Raw genomic sequence first — 20626 nt, forward strand, 5'->3', positions numbered from 1 at the left:
ATACATACAAAATAGGTTATTAAACATAAAATATGTTAGGTAAAAAATGTCAAATACATTTCAGGTATAATACTATATATTAACAATACATAATTGAATTACCTCAGCTTTTTTTTGAAGAGGGCTGTTCTGACGAATCGCGGAAACCGGGGGCTCTTGACTTTTTTCACCCGGTATTCCAGATTTAGCCATGCATGCATATATATATATAATGGCTTCATACCATGCCCATGGAGCGCCGTTTCGTGAAGCAGTAAGTTCCCTGCCCAGTAGCACTTTTCGGGAAGGGATGATTCTGCGCGATGTACTTGCGCCCAAGTTGTGGTTGAGAGGTTCTCGGGGGAGTTGACCTGAAGTTTAAATCCTCTGTTCTCTGTGTTTTTGAAAAAACATTCATACAGAACGGGAGAATAGCATCTGTGTCATGTGCTCCCCCGAAGTCGTTCAGGGTCCATAAGGAGGCCTTTAAACACAAAAATAGCTTTTAATATAATATAGGGTGCACAGTTTTTGTTTTTAATGTATCGTATGTATTTTATTCTCGGACGTACGTCTACAATAATGTGATGGGGACTGGCTGCAGGCGTTTTGCTCCTCTGAACCCCCTTCTAACGAAGGCTGTTCCAGATCATTTATCCCCCTGAGCAACTGCGTAACGGATGGATACCCTACAAACGTTAGATAATATTAACATATATTTATCCTATTTACAGTGGGGCAAAAAAGGTATTTAGTCAGCCACCAATTGTGCAAGTTCTCCCACTTAAAAATATGAGAGAGGCCTGTAATCTTCATCATAGGTACACTTCAACTATGACAGACAAAATGAGAAAAAAAAAATCCAGAAAAATCACATTGTAGGATTTTTAATGAATTTATTTGCAAATTATGGTGGAAAATAAGTATTTGGTCACCTACAAACAAGCAAGATTTCTGGCTCTCACAGACCTGTAACTTCTTCTTTAAGAGGCTCCTCTGTCCTCCACTCGTTACCTGTATTAATGGCACCTGTTTAAAATTGTTATCAGTATAAAAGACACCTGTCCACAACCTCAAACAGTCACACTCCAAACTCCACTATGGCCAAGACCAAAGAGCTGTCAAAGGACACCAGAAACAAAATTGTAGACCTGCACCAGGCTGGGAAGACTGCATCTGCAATAGGTAAGCAGCTTGGTTTGAAGAAATCAACTGTGGGAGCAATTATTAGGAAATGGAAGACATACAAGACCACTGATAATCTCCCTCGATCTGGGGCTCCACGCAAGATCTCACCCCGTGGGGTCAAAATGATCACAAGAACGGTGAGCAAAAATCCCAGAACCACACGGGGGGACCTAGTGAATGACCTGCAGAGAGCTGGGACCAAAGTAACAAAGCCTACCATCAGTAACACACTACGCCACCAGGGACTCAAATCCTGCAGTGCCAGACGTGTCCCCCTGCTTAAGCCAGTACATGTCCAGGCCAGTCTGAAGTTTGCTAGAGAGCATTTGGATGATCCAGAAGAAGATTGGGAGAATGTCAGATGAAACCAAAATATAACTTTTTGGTAAAAACTCAACTCGTCCTGTTTGGAGGACAAAGAATGCTGAGTTGCATCCAAAGAACACCATACCTACTGTGAAGCATGGGGGTGGAAACATCATGCTTTGGGGCTGTTTTTCTGCAAAGGGACCAGGACGACTGATCCGTGTAAAGGACAGAATGAATGGGGCCATGTATCGTGAGATTTTGAGTGAAAACCTCCTTCCATCAGCAAGGGCATTGAAGATGAAACGTGACTGGGTCTTTCAGCATGACAATGATCCCAAACACACCGCCCGGGCAACGAAGGAGTGGCTTCGTAAGAAGCATTTCAAGGTCCTGGAGTGGCCTAGCCAGTCTCCAGATCTCAACCCCATAGAAAATCTTTGGAGGGAGTTGAAAGTCTGTGTTTCCCAGCAACAGCCCCATAACATCACTGCTCTAGAGGAGATCTGCATGGAGGAATGGGCCAAAATACCAGCAACAGTGTGTGAAAACCTTGTGAAGACTTACAGAAAACGTTTGACCTCTGTCATTGCCAACACAGGGTATATAACAAAGTATTGAGATAAACTTTTGTTATTGACCAAATACTTATTTTCCACCATAATTTGCAAATAAATTCATTAAAAATCCTACAATGTGTTTTTCTGGATTCTTTTTTCTCATTTTGTCTGTCATAGTTGAAGTGTACCTATGATGAAAATTACAGGCCTCTCTCATCTTTTTAAGTTGGAGAACTTGCACAATTGGTGGCTGACTAAATACTTTTTTGCCCCACTGTATATATACATTTTAACTACAAAATCATTGCCCCCCCCGTTTAAAAAACCATATCACGCCGGTTTAATATTACAATAATATCAATAAAATTCAAACAATTCCCCGCCTCCAAATCTAATATATTATTTTCACTAACTCGCCTTCAGAAAGCTCCATTAGGACGGATTCACGGAGGGTCTTTTAACTGTTCTGGGTTGATAACTCTTCTGGGCTGTTGGCCTGGTGTTTGGAGTTGCGCTAATGCCTTTCGTGCAGAGGGGTTAGTGTCTGTTGTCACTCGCTCCGCGGTCGTGTCTCTAACGAGAGATATTCTGTACTGATCTTACAGAGCGGGGGTGATGTTTTTTTCGAGCGGCCAGACCTCTGAATGTTTAAAGTCCCCAAAACCACAGGTGGTTGTCTGGACATATTCTGTCTGTCGGTATTTCCGTTTGATTTCCTACAACATCATGGGTAGCAGTGTGGGGGGGGTCCGATATAAATTTATAGATCTGAGTGGGGGGGCCGTTTGTATATGCGCTAATTACAAATGACATATGTTTTAAAACCCGTAGGAGGTTGTCAAGATATATTTTGCCGGGGTTGTTTGAATTTGAACCCCCCACGTCCTTGGGGGTGAAATAAATACGTATTTGAAAGGCCTGTGTGTTAATGAATCGAAAATGCCCATTTGAAGAGTCACACAAACACAGCCCCCATACAACCCCACACACTTTTTTGATTGGGGGTAGCCAGATATCTTGACCGAAAGAGAGAGATAGAGCCTTGAGTACAAATGCCATGGCATTGTTGAACACACACCCCTACCCTTTGTTTTTGAAACACACACACCTACACTCGCACGCACACGAACACTCGCACGCACACGAACACACGCTCGCACAAGTCTTTTCCGTTAAAAAAAAATCTGAGACATGCATGATGATAGAGCGAAAAAACAGAGCCCCTTCTGTAACGATTGTCATCTGGAGAAGGAGAGGAGGACCAAGGTGCAGCGTGGTAAGTGGTCATATTTTTTTTAATAAAATACGAAAACACTTGACAAACAACAAAAACGACAAACGAACAGTCCTGAAAGGTGAAACAAAACACTAAACAGGAAACAAACAACCACAAACAAAAGTGGGAAAACAGGCTACCTAAATATGGCTCCCAATCAGAGACAACGATAGACAGCTGCCTCTGATTGGGAACCACACCAGGCCAAACACACAGAAACAGAAACAGAAAACCTAAAACATAGAATACCCAGACATAGAATACCCACCCACATCACACCCTGACCAAACTAAAAATAGAAACATACAAAGCAATCTACGGGCAGGACGTGACAGTACCCCCCCCCCCCCCCCTCAAAGGTGCGGACTCCGGCCGCAAAACCTGAACCAATAGGGGAGGGTCTGGGTGGGCATTTCACCGCGGTGGCGGCTCTGGTGCGGGACAGGAGGGAGACTCTGGCTGCTCCGGACAGGAGGGAGACTCTGGCTGCTCCGGACAGGAGGGAGACTCTGGCTGCTCCGTACAGGAGGGAGACTCTGGCTGCTCCGGACAGGAGGGAGACTCTGGCTGCTCCGGACAGGAGGGAGACTCTGGCTGCTCCGGACAGGAGGGAGACTCTGGCTGCTCCGGACAGGAGGGAGACTCTGGCTGCTCCGGACAGGAGGGAGACTCTGGCTGCTCCGGACAGGAGGGAGACTCTGGCTGCTCCGGACAGGAGGGAGACTCTGGCTGCTCGGGACAGGAGGGAGACTCTGGCTGCTCGGGACAGGAGGGAGACTCTGGCTGCTCGGGACAGGAGGGAGACTCTGGCTGCTCGGGACAGGAGGGAGACTCTGGCTGCTCGGGACAGGAGGGTGACTCTGGCTGCTCGGGACAGGAGGGTGACTCTGGCTGCTCGGGACAGGAGGGTGACTCTGGCTGCTCGGGACAGGAGGGTGACTCTGGCTGCTCGGGACAGGAGGGTGACTCTGGCTGCTCGGGACAGGAGGGTGACTCTGGCTGCTCGGGACAGGAGGGTGACTCTGGCTGCTCGGGACAGGAGGGTGACTCTGGCTGCTCGGGACAGGAGGGTGACTCTGGCTGCTCGGGACAGGAGGGTGACTCTGGCTGCTCGGGACAGGAGGGTGACTCTGGCTGCTCGGGACAGGAGGGTGACTCTGGCTGCTCGGGACAGGAGGGTGACTCTGGCTGCTCGGGACAGGAGGGTGACTCTGGCTGCTCGGGACAGGAGGGTGACTCTGGCTGCTCGGGACAGGAGGGTGACTCTGGCTGCTCGGGACAGGAGGGTGACTCTGGCTGCTCGGGACAGGAGGGTGACTCTGGCTGCTCGGGACAGGAGGGTGACTCTGGCTGCTCGGGACAGGAGGGTGACTCTGGCTGCTCGGGACAGGAGGGTGACTCTGGCTGCTCGGGACAGGAGGGTGACTCTGGCTGCTCGGGACAGGAGGGTGACTCTGGCTGCTCGGGACAGGAGGGTGACTCTGGCTGCTCGGGACAGGAGGGTGACTCTGGCTGCTCGGGACAGGAGGGTGACTCTGGCTGCTCGGGACAGGAGGGTGACTCTGGCTGCTCGGGACAGGAGGGTGACTCTGGCTGCTCGGGACAGGAGGGTGACTCTGGCTGCTCGGGACAGGAGGGTGACTCTGGCTGCTCGGGACAGGAGGGTGACTCTGGCTGCTCGGGACAGGAGGGTGACTCTGGCTGCTCGGGACAGGAGGGTGACTCTGGCTGCTCGGGACAGGAGGGTGACTCTGGCTGCTCGGGACAGGAGGGTGACTCTGGCTGCTCGGGACAGGAGGGTGACTCTGGCTGCTCGGGACAGGAGGGTGACTCTGGCTGCTCGGGACAGGAGGGTGACTCTGGCTGCTCGGGACAGGAGGGTGACTCTGGCTGCTCGGGACAGGAGGGTGACTCTGGCTGCTCGGGACAGGAGGGTGACTCTGGCTGCTCCGGACAGGTGGGAGACTCTGGCTGCTCCGGACTGAAGCCCGTCGCTGGAGGCTCCGTACTAGAGGGCATCGCTGGAGGCTCAGGACTAGAAGGCGTCGCTGGAGGCTCCGGACTAGAGGGCGTCGCTGGAGGCTCCGGACTAGAGGGCGTCGCTGGAGGCTCAGGACTAGAGGGCGTCGCTGGAGGCTCCGGACTAGAGGGCGTCGCTGGAGGCTCCGGACTAGAGGGCGACGCTGGAGGCTCCGGACTAGAGGGCGTCGCTGGAGGCTCCGGACTAGAGGGCGTCGCTGGAGGCTCCGGACTAGAGGGCGTCGTTGGAGGCTCCGAACTAGAGGGCAACGCTGGAGGCTCCGGACTAGAGGACGTCGCTGGAGGCTCCGGACTAGAGGGAGACGCTGGAGGCTCCGGACTAGAGGGAGACGCTGGAGGCTCCGGACTAGAGGGCGTTGCTGGAGGCTCCAAACTGACGTCCTTCGTTGGAGGCCTCGTGCCATAACTCCTCACCGGAGGTTTCGTGCCATGGATCCTCACCGGAGGCTTCGTGCTATGGATCCTCACCGGAGGCTTCGTGCCACGGATCATCACCGGAGGCCTCGTGCCACGGATCATCACCGGAGGCTTCGTGCCATGGATCATCACTGGAGGCTTCGTGCCATTGATCATCACTGGAGGCTTCGTGCCATGGATCATCACTGGAGGCTTCTTGCCATGGACCATCACTGGAGGCTTCGTGCCATGGATCATCACTGGAGGCTTCTTCCCATGGATTATCACAGGAGGCTTTGCTCTGGGAGAAGGCACAGGATTCACCAGGCTTGGGACACATGCAGGAGGGTTAGAGTTTAGCACAGGCACATGACTCACCAGGCTGGGGAGACATGCAGGAGGCCTTGTCCTTGGCCGAGGCACCGGATACACTGGGCCGTGGAGGCACACTGGAGGTCTCGAGCAAAGAGCCTGTACAACCCGTCCTGGCTGTATGGTGACTTTGGCCCTGCACGTGCGGGGCGCAGGCACAGGACGCACTTTGGCTGTGCAGACGTACTGGAGGACACAGTGTGCAGAGCTGGCGCAGGATAATCCGGGCCGGGGAGATGCACTAGAGGCCTGGAGAGCAGGGCTGGCACACTCCTTCCTGGCTCGATGCCCACTCTCGCCCGGCAGATGCGAGGAGCTGCGATGTAACGTACCAGGCTATGAACACGTACTGGAAACACCTTGCGCTCCACCGCATAGCACGGTGCCTGACCAGTACGATGCTCGCCACGGTAAGCACGGGGAGTTAGCTCAGGTCTCCTACCTGACTCTGCCAATCCCCAGTGACCTTCGTTAAAGGTGAGATACATCTTTAAAACCATTTATTTAATTCATAATATTTAGTACAGACCTTTTTAAAACATCTTATAATTAATCCCAAACTATTTTACTGCGCAATATTGAAACATGCACAGATGTTTTATTTATGAACATTGGTTGTACAACAGTTATACATCATTACCAGACAGTACTAAACTTTTAATAACCTTTAATGTTTATAACATACCTTTGTAGAAAAGACTGTATACGTATAAAATAAGACATTGCATTGCTCCGCGACAGACCAGGGCGTGAGAGAAAAGACAACTTCCCGTTCGTTAAGCGTTGAGATATAGCATTAATCCCCTTTAATTAAAAATCTTTAGTACATACAGTTTAAAACATGATATAATTAATTTAAAAAAATGACTATTCATTTATTACAGATAAAGGGCCTGGTTAGCTCTGCCTGGCATCCGTCTCCAATTCACCAACGCTAAGACAGGCTCTCTTGCTCGCAGGATATCCCACACACGCCCCGTCAAGGCTCCGTAAGTTTTCACTCCAGGGATAGATCAAGCGTCTGGCTTGTAGATCCTGGGTATGTCTTAAGGAAAAACGCGGCAAGCGACGTAATTGTTCACGATTTTGGAAAAAACTGTCCAGCTTGTTCATTAGGGTTATGAATATGGGGTAATCAATCCATTTAAAGCTAAACACTGGCATAAAACCGTTTACATCCTTGAAGGCTTTGGAAAATACATATGAACTGACAGACTTCGTTGCATTTGTACTATCAAATTGTTCACATGCTAAAATTGTCACTTTGGAGTCGGGGCTATACGCCATTGAAGCGATACTTAGGGCATGCAGATCACTGCGGCCACACACCAGTTCTTCCATTGCATATCCTGGCAGGGTTGTACCACTCAGGGCCTGTTCAATTTGACAGTACGCTAGCCTTATCTTAAGCCATTCTCTCATACGCAGCGCAGGAGAAAAAAAGGGGTTTGGGGCTGCTGTCTGTGAATATCTTAACCGTAGAATCCTCAGGTTGGAATATGTAAGACTATTTATGTGGCCTGCTGGAGGTCATAATATTTGTGGCCTGCTGGAGGTAATTTTGCAGGGCTCTGGCAGTGCACCTCCTTGCACAAAGGCGGAGGTAGCGGTCCTGCTGCTGGGTTGTTGCCCTCCTACAGCCTCCTCCACGTCTCCTGATGTACTGGCCTGTCTCCTGGTAGCGCCTCCATGCTCTGGACACTACGCTGACAGACACAGCAAACCTTTTTGCCACAGCTCGCATTGATGTGCCATCCTGGATGAACTGCACTACCTGAGCCACTTGTGTGGGTTGTAGACTCCGTCTCATGCTACCACTAGAGTGAGAGCACCGCCAGCATTCAAAAGTGACCAAAACATCAGCCAGGAAGCATAGGAACTGAGAAATGGTCTGTGGTCACCACCTGCAGAATCACTCCTTTTTTGGGGGTGTCTTGCTAATTGCCTATAATTTCCACCTTTTGTCTATTCCATTTGCACAACAGCATGTGAAATTTATTGTCAATCAGTGTTGCTTCCTAAGTCGACAGTTTGATTTCACAGAAGTGTGATTGACTTGGAGTTACATTGTGTTGTTTAAGTGTTCCCTTTATTTTTTTGAGCAGTGTATATACTGCTCAATTTATACATTTATAAAAATGTCTAAAAATCGGTTTTCGCTTTGTCATTATGGGGTATTGTGTGTAGATTGATGAGGACTGTCACGGATCCCTCCAGTACTGTTGGTCATTCCGTGCACCAGTTGCGGAGGTCTACGTCACCGGCCTCTAGTCACTGAACTGTCTCGTTACGCACACCTGATTCCCATTTCCCCTGATTGTATTTGTATAAACGTGCCCTTTTGTTCACCATTGTCTGGTCGATTATTGTTCCAATGTCTGTTGGTCGTGTGAGTACCTGTGCCTTGTTGTTTTGGCTTTGGTGAGGCTTGTATTGCGCAGATGATTACGGTTCTTGTCCAGAGTGGTATCATTGTGCGACCCGTGTATTTATTCGAGGTACTCCTCACTCTTTGCTTGGGTTTCAACCCTGTGTTTTGTAGACATGTTCGTTTGGTCTTCGTCCCCGTGCCTTTACAATGACACACTGTCATTTGGGTCAATAAAAAAACATTTCGCATTCCTGCACCTGTCTCCCGATCCTTTATACCAACGTGACAAGGACAAAAAATTATTTTATCCATTTTAGAATCAGGCTGTAACGTATCAAAATGTGGAAAAAGTCAAGGTGTCTGAATACTTTCCGAATGCACTGTGTTAGAGGTCGACCGATTAATTGTAATGGCCGATTATTTTTGGACACCGATTTGGCCGATTTTAATATTCATATTTTTATTTATTTTTTACACCTTTATCTAACTAGGCAAGTCAGTTAAGAACACATTCTTATTTTCAATGACGGCCTAGGAACGGTGGGTTAACTGCCTTGTTCAGGGGCAGAACGACAGATTTTTTATTTACCTTGTCAGCTTGGGGATTTGTTTTTGCAGCCTTCCAGTTACTAGTCCAACACTCTAACCACCTGCCTTACATTGCACTACACGAGGAGCCTGGGTGGCAGGCTGACTACCTGTTACGCGAGGGCAGCAAGAAGCCAAGGTAAGTTGCTAGCTAGCATTAAACTTATAAAAAACAATCAATCTTAACATAATCACTAGTTAACTACACATGGTTGATGATATTCCTCGTTAATCTAGCGTGTCCTGCGTTGCATATAATCGATGCGGTGCCTGTTAATTTCTCATCGAATCACAGCCTACTTCGCCAAACGGGTGATGATTTAGCACTGTCGTTGCACCAAACCTAACCATAAATATCAATGCCTTTCTTTAAAATCAAAACACAAGTATATATTTTTAAACCTGCATATTTAGTTGATATTGCCTGCTAACATGAATTTCTTATAATTAGGGAAATTGTGTCACTTCTCTTGCGTTCCGTGCAAGCAGTCAGGGTATATGCAGCAGTTTGGTCCGCCTGGCTCGTTGCGAACTGTGTGAAGTCCATTTATTCCTAACAAAGACCGTAATTAATTTTCCAGAATTGTACATAATTATGACATAACATTGAAGGTTGTACAATGTAACAGCAATATTTAGACTTAGGGATGCCACCTATTAGATAAAATACGGAACGGTTCCGTATTTCACTGAAAGAATAAACATTTTGTTTTCGAAATTATAGTTTCCGGATTTGACCATATTAATGACCAAAGGCTCGTATTTCTGTGTGTTATTATGTTATAATTAAGTCTATGATTTGATATAGTAGTCTGATAACATTGAAGGTTGTACAATGTAACAGCAATATTTAGACTTAGGGATGCCACCCATTAGATAAAATACGGAACGGTTCCGTATTTCACTGAAAGAATAAACATTTTGTTTTCGAAATTATAGTGTCCGGATTTGACCATATTAATGACCAAAGGCTCGTATTTCTGTGTGTTATTATGTTATAATTAAGTCTGATTTGATATAGTAGTCTGACTGAGCGATGGTAGGCAGCAGCAGGCTCGTACGCATTCATTCAAACAGCACTTTCGTGCGTTTTGCCAGCAGCTCTTCGCAATGCTTCAAGCATTGAGCTGTTTATGACTTCAAGCCTATCAACTCCCGAGATTAGTGTGGTGTAACCGATGTGAAATGGCTAGCTAGTTAGCGGGGTGCGCGCTAATAGCGTTTCAATCGGTGACATCACTCGCTCTGAGACCTTGAAGTAGTTGTTCCCCTTGCTCTGCAAGGGCCGCGGCTTTTGTGGAGCGATGGGTAACGAGGCTTCGAGGGTGGCTGTTGTCGATGTGTTCCTGGTTCGAGCCCAGGTAGGGACGAGGAGAAGAACGGAAGCTATACTGTTACACTGGCAATACTAAAGTGCCTATAAGAACATACAATAGTCAAAGGTATATGAAATACAAATGGTATAGAGAAAAATAGTCCTATAATTCCTATAATAACTACAACCTAAAACTTCTTACATGGGAATATTGAACACTCATGTCTTTTCATATGTTCTCATGTTCTGAGCGAGGAACTTAAACGTTAGCTTTTTTACATGGCACATATTGCACTTTGACTTTCTTCTCCAACACTTAGTTGGATTATTATTATTATTTAAACCCAATTGAACATGTTTCATTTATTTGAGGCTAAATTGATTTTATTAAAGTATTATATTAAGTTAAAATAAGTGTTCATTCAGTATTGTTGTAATTGTCATTATTACAAATAAATAAAAAAGTTTGGCCGATTAATCGGTATCGGCTTTTTTTGGTCCTCCAATAATCGGTATCGGCGTTGAAAAATCATAATCGGTCGACCTCTAGTCTTAACGACCGTTCCACAGATACATGTTCATTAATTGTTTATGGTTCATTGAACAAGCATGGGAAAGTGTTTAAACCCTTTACAATGAAGCTCTGTGAAGTTATTTGGATTTTTACAATTTATCTTTGAAAGACAGGGTCCTGAAAAAGGGAGGTTTCTTTTTTTTGCTGTGTGTGTGTTTGTGTACTTTTTTACCACCTCCATTGATTTAGTCACCCTAATTCTGGCCATCCTATAAGGGTAAAAACTCTACACTTTTGAATGGATTATGATGGCGATATGAGATTTGGAACATTTGGTTTTCTTAGAGGAATATCTACACAATTAACATTGACCCATTGGTCAAAAGATGAGTTTTTGATTGGAAACCCTACACACTCATTTACATGCACATTTGAGGCATTTTTTCCTCTCCTCCCATTGAATCATCCTAATCTGTACTTCTCTTTGTGTCCTTTAGGTGGCTCCACTGTGAAGCCATGTTTACAGTGGCTCAGAAGAAGTGGCTTTATATCTATGACAACAAGGGCATTGAGCTCAACGATGGTTTCCGCATGCAGTTTCTCCCCTACCACTTCCTGCTGGCCACAGCGGTGTGTTAACTTATACTAGCTTTGTAATATATGTGTTTGTGTCATATGTCAGGGGAATCTATTGTGTAATGTGCTTGTTGAGAATATGAATGTGAAACTGACTGAAGACGTAGGTAAGCTCTGGGGGCTAACACAAATCTTCCAGTATCAAGCAAGGTTACTCACAACATGCGAGCGTAGTCAGGTGAACCACCAGCAAGACTCACCTGTGAACTCCTGTCCCTCTACCCCTCCTCCAGAGAGCAACAGGTTTCCTGCAGTACCTGGACGTGTCGGTAGATAAAGAGGCGGCGGCCATCTGCACCAAGGCTGGATGTGATGGCCCATAACCCACACAACGCTATCATCCACCTGGGCCACTCCAACGGCACCGTTACCCTCTGGACGCCCAACCAGAGAGAGCCGCTCGTCAGGCTGAAGGTATATGATATCAGATCCTACCGGCCCCTGCTCTCCTGCTTCTTGCCTGCGGGAGCTTCCTGTCTGTCTCTAAGTCAGAGGGGCTTGCTGTCCACCGCCACGGGAGAAATAGTCCAGGTCATACACTGTAGTCATACATACTGCTTAAAATGTTTGTGTGCCATGCCTTTTGTATTTCCCTGTGATCCTCAATATAAACTCAACAATGCTTCCTGCCATTCCATAGTTCCATTCCACCAAGCCATGGTATAGCCTCAAACTATATTAACCTATATGGCCCACTGAATCTAGAACCAAGCATACTAATGAAATTGACAGAACTGGTACCTAATGTGAGCGGACCAAGTAATTGGGCGTCACTCTAAAGCGGGAAGGTGGAACAAACGAGTCAGGAGTAGGTTTTCTTGATTGAACAAAGTTCTATATTGAGGGCATTTGGACAACACAAACACTCCAACAGAATCAATGAAACTCTCCAAAGGAATAAAACATATATCTTCTTCTCCAGAGCAAAACAGGAACACAATACGATTGTCTTTAAATTACAACAAAAAGTCACGACATTGTCACCGTCTTAATGGTTCTTCCTAGATAGCTCCTCTGTCTCGGTGGCCATCTTCCAGAGATAGTTCCCCTTCTTGCTGGTTCCATACTCTCTCTTATAGGGGAAGGAGAATATCTCATTAGTAGTGTCAGCTGTGCTTAATTGCCTCTGGTTCACTTGTCTCCCATGCCTTGTTGGGCTACCATCCGTGAGCCCAGCCTGCCCTCTGGTGGTCCTTCCACACTAAATACTCATTAAAAGTGAGAGAATGGATTGCTATCGGGCAGCAACATGGCACCCAGCTCTGTTGTCCAAACTCTGTACTGTTTCTGACACTTAAAGAAAAAAAAACGGAGTCTTTGTCTCTGTTGAAACCTCTGTGCTCAAGTTTCGTCTGCTTATCTGTGTGCGTTCTGTAGGTATACAGAGATGTGTGGGGCACCCCAGTGACCAAGCCCTACATGGCCCACAGGACAAAGGGCTCAGTGTGGGTGGTAGACTTCTGTCCCTTTGCCTTTGAAGACGTGCTCGTTGTAGGCCATGGTGAGGGCGTCACCAGCATGGTCGTACCAGGTCCGAATGAAATTCTGATTCAAATTCTCCTTTGTGCCATGTCTAATTTGAATTCCAATTCATAGGGCATTTAATTGAATGAATTCAATTCTGCGACTGTTCACCCTAATCCTAGTGTACAGTCGCTAATTACATGCTCTCTCTCCTTCCCTCCTCCTTCAAGTGCTGGCGAGCCCAACTTTGATGGTCTGGAGGCCAACCTGTACCCCAGAGCCAAGCAGAGGCAGGAGTGGGAGGCGAAAGCCCTGCTGGAGAAGATCCAGCCAGAGTTGATAGGCCTGTGTCCAAGCATTGGTCAGTACCACCAAGGGATGGGAGCAATTTATCAGAGAGATTTTGCATAAATCATGCTTTGATGTGGTGAGACTGAATTTTGTTGTGTGGTTTGATTTCAGGGCTTCTACCTACTGGCCAAGGAGAAGTTCATGCCAAGTTTAGGGTCAGCGTTCAAGTGGAAAAGTTGAAAAGCGCAAGAAGCAAGGGGCACACGAGGACCAGAGGGTGAGTTCGATTACCACTCATACCCAATACAATTACATGAAATGTCTTCATTATTTCACATTTACCTAACATGTATCTCTTGCTCTTCTTCCTGATCCCTAACCTCTGTTGGCAGCTTTCCACCCCTCCGGAAGTGATCAGGCAAACAGTGGAAGTCAGGATGAAGACAGATAAAGAGAGAAAAAAGAGGAGGCGGCAGCAGCTGGTCAGAAGTCTGCTCTGGTCAGAAGTCTGCTCTGGTCAGAAGTCTGCTCTGGTCAGAAGTCTGCTCTGGACAGATTCAAGTAGGACAGAGGGACCAGTGGATGTGTCAACTTGGTCTTCTGTGGGAATGAATTTTGACCTTTCAGATACACGTTCTTGGACATGTTCCTCCGAAGCCCAGACAGCAGGCTCCAACAGCCACTGCAGACACACAGAACATACAGTGCATTCAAGAAAGTATTCAGACCCCTTGACTTTTTCCACATTTTGTTACGTTACAGCCTTATTCTAAAATTGCTGAGAAAAACAATGATTTAATCAATCTACACACATTACCCCATAATGACAAAGCAAAAACAGGCTTTTAGAAATGCTTGCAAATTTATAAAAATTTATAAAAACGGAAATATCACATTTACTTTACTGTGTACTTTGTTGAAGCACCTTTGGCAGCGATTACAGCATCAAGTCTTCTTGGGTATGACGCTACAAGCTTGGCACAACTGTATTTGGGGAGTTTCTCCCATTCGTCTCTGCAGATCCTCTCAAGTTCTGTCAAGTTTGATGGGGAACATCGCTGCACATCTATATTCAGGTCTCTCCAGAGATGTTTGATCGGGTTCAACTCTGACTGGGCCACTCCAGGACATTGAGACTAGTCCCAAAGCCACTCCTGCGTTGTCTTGGCTGTGTGCTTAGGGTGCTTGTCCAGTTGGAAGGTGAACCTTTGCCACAGTTTGAGGTCTTGAGTGCTCTGGAGAAAGTTTTCATCAAGGATCCCTCTGTACTTTGCTCCATTCATCTTTCCCTTGATGCTGACAAGTCTCCCAGTCCCTACGGCTGAAAAACATCCCCACTGCATGATTCTGCCACCACCATGCTTCACCATAGGGATGGTGCCAGGCTTCCTCCAGATGTGACATTTGGCATTCAGATCAAAGATTTCAATCTTGGTTTCATCAGACCAGAAAATCTTGTTTCTCGTGGCCTGAGAGTCCTTTAGGTGCCTGTTGGCCAACTCAAAGCGGGCAGTCGTGTCTTTTACTGAAGAGTGGCTTTCGTCTGGCGCTCTAACATAAAGGCCTGATTGGTGGAGTGCTGCCGATATGGTTGTCCTTCTGGAAGGTCCTCCAATCTCCACAGAGGAACTCTAGAGCTCTGTCAGTGTGACCATCGGGTTCTTGGTCACCTGCCTGATCAGGGCCCTTCTCCCCGCTGATTGCTCAGTTTGGGCAGGGAGTCAGCTCTAGGAAGATAGAGGCCACTGTGTTCTTGGGGACCTTCAATGCTTGAGAAATGTTTTGGTACCTTTCCCGAGATCTGTGCCTTGACACAATCCTGTCTCGGAGCTCTACGGACAATTCCTTCGACGTCATGGGCTAATTTTGATCTGACATGCACTGTCAACTGTGGGACCTTATATAGATAGGTGTGTGCCTTTCCAAATCATGTCCAATCAATTTAATTTACCCCAGGTGGACTCCAACATTCCATGATCAATGGAAACAGGATGCACCTGAGCTCAATTTCAAGTCTCATAGCAAAGGGTCTGAATACTTATGTAAATAAGCTGTTTTCTGTATTACATTTCTAAACATTTCTAAATCTGTTTTGCTTCGTCATTGTGGGGTATTGTGTGTAGATTGAGAGACAATTTCTTATTTAATCCATTTTAGCATACTTTCTGAATGCACTGTACATACCAAAGTCTATGAGATGACTTGGAAGGGCATCATATTCAGTGCCCCGAGCTCATGCTGTGTGACATTTACAAGCTGTCTTTTTATTTATGTCTATCCTACTCAGTTGGACATGCTGTCACTGAAATGAGGTATTATGACCTTAATTAATCTGTTGGGACTGTTATGACCATTTTCAACAAAGGAGAATACTGTTTGTTTCTTGTCAAATGTTTTAGTAAAAACTCATGTACTTTTTGACAAAAACATTGTCACAAAACAAGTATTTGTGGCGTACTGATTGGACTTTTTCCCATCGGTGGCAAATGAGTCTATATTCTGCCATCTAAAATAGTATTTCAATAGCTTCAATTATTGTTATGCTACAGACAAGTCAAAAGTAGGATGAAATGTTCTATCCCTGTTGCGCTCATTTGGTTTGCGGCAAAGCAAAAACCAACCAGCACCAGCTTTATCAAGCCAACTTGACAGCATCTGTGCTAGTTCTCAGGCAACTACCATCACCACATAAACACACAACCTTTTGACTACTGCCAGCATGTCATATCCATCCGTGCATACTAGCACATCTTTACCAATAATTTAGAAACCACTTCACCAAATACAAGACTTATTAATAATATTTCATATGTAGATGCTTCCACAGCCATTGAGACCAAATGATACTTTTGGTCATGTAGTGTATGTGGACACCTGCTTGTCAAACGTCCCATTCCAAAATCATGGTCATTAATATGGAGTTGGTCCCCCCATTTCTGCCATAACAGCCTCCACTCTTCTGGGAAGGCTTTTCAAATACCCAATGATAACAAAGCGAAAACAGGTTTTTGCAAAAGTATTAAAAATAAAAACAAATACCTTATTTTCAGCAGCAGGGACTGGGGGACTAGTCAGGATCGAGGGAAAGATGAACGGAGCTAAGAACAGAGAGATCCTTGTTGAAAACCTGCTCCAGAGCGCTCAGGACCTCAGACTGTTCTCAGGACAACCACCCTAAGCACACAGACAAGACAACGCAGGAGTGGCTTCGGGACAAGTCTCCATGTCCTTAAGAGGCCTGGACTTGAACCCGATAGAACATCTCTGGAGAGACCTGAAAATAGCTGTGCAGCAACAAATCCACAGATGATGCACTCTATTTCACTCCACACTACCCTTTCCTATGTGAGAATGCTATTAATTGACTACAGCTCAGCGTTCAACACCATAGTACCCTCAAAGCTCATCACTAAGCTAAGGATCCTGGGACTAAATACCTCCCTCTGCAACTGGATCCTGGACATCCTGATGGACCGCCCCCAGGTGGTAAGGGTAGGTAACAACACATCCGCCACGTTGTTCCTCAACACGGGGGCCCCTCAGGGGTGCGAGCTCAAGCCATAAGATTCCTGAACATCTAATCAAATGGCTACCCACACTATTTTCATTGCCCCCCCCCCTCTTTTTACATGTACATATTACCTCAATTACATTGACTAACCGGTGCCCCCGCACATTAACTCTGCTGCTCTTTAATTATTTTTTTGTTTTATTTCTTATTCATATTTTTTAACTGCATTGTTGGTTAAGGCTTATAAGTAAGCATTTCACTGTAAGGTCGACACCTGTTGAATTCGGCGCAGGCGACAAATACAATTTGATTCGGTTTTTTAAATTTGCCCCCAAAAATAAATCTAACCCTGTTTTTGCCTTTCCATTATGGGGTATTGTGTGTAAATTGATTAGGGAAACTTGAATTCATTTTAGAATAAGGTTGTAACGTAACAAAATGAAGGGATGTGAATACTTTCCGAATGCACTGTCTCCCCCCTGAAGGCCAGGGACTCATTGATAATCAAAGCAACTACCACATATTTACTGCCTTCCTGCACATCTGTATGTGAGGGTAACGCCACCAATGTATTGTGCTTCTACAATCCTTCTAACACCTCGGAATTATACAATTGCTAAATAATTATGTATGAAATATCTTGAGTTTTATCAAGATTTCACCATTTCTAAATGTATAAGCCTTGAACTGGGAAAGGGGAGTTACCTAGTCAGTTGTACAACTGAATGCATTCAACTGAAATGTGTCTTCCGCATTTAACCCAACCCCTCTGAATCAGAGAGGTGCGGAAGGATACCTTAATCGACATCCACATCTTCGGCGCGGGGAACAAAATACTCCTACCCGCAAGGCTACCTGCCGGCCCTCACTGCCTTTGTTTAGAACAATACATGTTAGTCTATTTAGTTATGTGGACGTCAAGGAAGTGGAAATTGTTCATTCAGTTCTCGGCAGCCCATTCTATGGGTGTGCAATAACCAGAAAATCAAGTTTGGTTTATCTCATGCAAGGGTATTTTCATCAATGCTCATTGACATTGGCTGATTAATGGCATGCAGGTCTGGTTTCAAGACTTTGCATGTTATAACCTGCTTTCCACATGACTACTTATAATGAACAACCACTAGGCACACACTGGTTGAATAAACGTTGTTTCGATGTCATTTCAATGAAATAACGTTGAACCAAAGTGGCATAGACTTTGAACCCAGGGGGGCAGTGTTTGTCACGAATGAGAGTGAAATTTACTAGAACTGGTTAAGCATTGAATGGGTAAAATAGCTTTGTGTCGACAGACAGACATTCAGGATATGATTCACCTGTCCCCTGGTTGCTAGGCAACTGTGCAGGAAGGTTCAAGGTAAATAAAAAAGTGCCTCGCTTTGCTTTCCCGTTGTCATCATCTATATTAAGGAAGAACTTACATGCAACCCGGATCCACCCTTTGTTCATACAATGTCAGTTCAATGTTCCAGTTCGCTTCTGACCACATTAGTATTGAAAGGTTATTGTAAACAATAATACATTAGATAGTTATTCTATTTATCCTGCACACAGTAGCAAAGAGATGAGTGGTGTCAAATTATGTCCCCACGTCTGAAAAATCCAAGAGATGTACTTTTGTCAACAACATTTTGTAAACTGCATTTGACTCTGTATTGGATCTCAACTGATTGCAGAAAAGCCCTCTGCAGCTATTGGACTGAATCCCTCTCTGGGTCAGACAAATCATTACTCCCAGCCCAGAGAAATCCATACATGTCCACTATTCACACTCTACTTGCTAAACATCACAGTTACATACTTTAATGGAACGGGGATATAAAAATATATGGAAGCATTTCGCTGCCGAAAGTCAATTGAAAAGACAAATGGACAAAAATGATAAATCAATATGTTTGTAATTCCTTTTCCTAAATGGATATACACTTGTTGTGACAAAATCCTAATTAAAGTTCAAAGAAATATATAGCATTATAATTTTCATGATTGAGCATGCATAATACCTGCCAAATAGTAAAGTTTGAAATAGCAAAGTTTGTTTAATATGTGACCATCAGGCTCGATTTGGTTATATGTAGCAAAATGTGTTTTTACATTGGATAAAAGTAGAGGCTCAGAGCTAGAAAATGGTATATCATACATTACAGTTGAGGAACATTTGTAATGTATGTAAAGTATGTAAAGTAAATATGGTTTGAAAGTTGACAAACTTGTAACCCCACTTTTGGCCTGTGAATGTTTTGGTACACCTACTGGAGAGCTCTTCTTTGTCTACACCCATTCAGCATAGTTCACACCCTCTTAAGCCTTAGCCCCACCCATCTCTTTAAGGATTCACATGTGAGACCATGTGCTGACCCAGTAGTTCCCAACCTTTTTTGGTTACTGTACCACCAACAGTATTTTGCTCTGCCTGGAGTACCCCCGAATTACCCCCTCTTGCATTTTACCAGTAAGCCTATGGTCTCATGAGTCTTCTCAAGTACCTTGCTGTGGATAGGCAATGTACCCCCCGGGGTCCTAGTACCCCTGGTTGGGAACCACTGTGCTAAACAACCAAAGAGTTCAAGACTAAAGGCTGGTTTATACTACATCTATCGACATGTCTGTATACAGTTGTCGTAGTGGCATCATGAACATTCTATTGTCGTCTGACATCAAACTTGTCGTTGTCGCTATGAAAAGTATTAACACAAAAACGAGGCTGCATGACATCACCAGCCTGGTGGTCCAAAATGTCATAACTAGTGTATTTTAACACAAATAAACGCATCGGTTTAAAAATTAATGTAGTATGTCACTCTAGCAAACCAGGCAACTAAAAGCAACTTTCTAAATAATGTTTTGGTTCGTTTGTAGCTTGTTAGCTAGCTAGCTAGCTACCGTTAAGTTACCTGGCTAGGCAGTTCAAATAATGACTATATCATATAGCTGACCGTCGTAACTTTAGCTAATTTGTTATCATTATTACAGGAAAATAAACTCACAACTAGATAATTATTTACAAGATAATGGCGAGCTAATTACAGAAAATAGCTTACGGTTGCGAGTGTGACAAAATAAAACGCTGACTTGTTAGCCTAACATTATATCCAAATTTGGTGCAGTTGACGTTCTTCACATTAGCGTCTCTGGTAAACACACACTATATAAAATAAAATCTAAGTTTATTTGTCACATGCACAGGATACTGAAGGTGTAAACGGTACAGGGAAATGGTTACTTTCCCAGTGGAGTATTTTGTTTAAACATGTAGCTAGATAGCTAGCTAAACAATGAACCATAATCCCAACTCAGCATTACTACCCTGCATAAATCTACAGATTGTTAAAGCCAACCAACTAGCTGGGCTCAATGTTAGCTAGCATGGATGGCAAATCGCAATGAGACACGTATATTACTACACAGATCATACATGTAACGTTAGCTAGCGAGCCAGTCAGTCAGCTAACATTAGCTAGTTAGCTAACAGTAAGCTTTAAGCTTTAACTGCCAAACATGCACTTGTAAAACTGACCATCCTACCAATCCTCGACTTCGGTGATGTCATTTACAAAATAGCCTCCAAAACCCTACTCAATAAATTGGATGCAGTCTATCACAGTGCCATCCGTTTTGTCACCAAAGCCCCATATACTACCCACCACTGCGACCTGTACACTCTCGTTGGCTGGCCCTCGCTTCATACTCGTCGTCAAACCCACTGGCTCCAGGTCATCTACAAGACCCTGCTAGGTAAAGTCCCCCCTTATCTCAGCTCGCTGGTCACCATAGCAGCACCTACCTGTAGCACGCGCTCCAGCAGGTATATCTCTC

General features: G+C 45.3%; 1 pseudogene; it reads left to right on the forward strand.

The window, feature by feature from the left end:
• The first annotated feature begins 224 nt into the window (after positions 1-224).
• On the forward strand, positions 225-14342 carry LOC129829330 (WD repeat-containing protein 46-like; annotated as a pseudogene).
• The last annotated feature ends 6284 nt before the right edge of the window (positions 14343-20626 follow it).

This window comes from Salvelinus fontinalis, chromosome 31 (assembly GCF_029448725.1).
Source record: "Salvelinus fontinalis isolate EN_2023a chromosome 31, ASM2944872v1, whole genome shotgun sequence".
Taxonomy (NCBI): Eukaryota; Metazoa; Chordata; class Actinopteri; order Salmoniformes; family Salmonidae; genus Salvelinus; species Salvelinus fontinalis.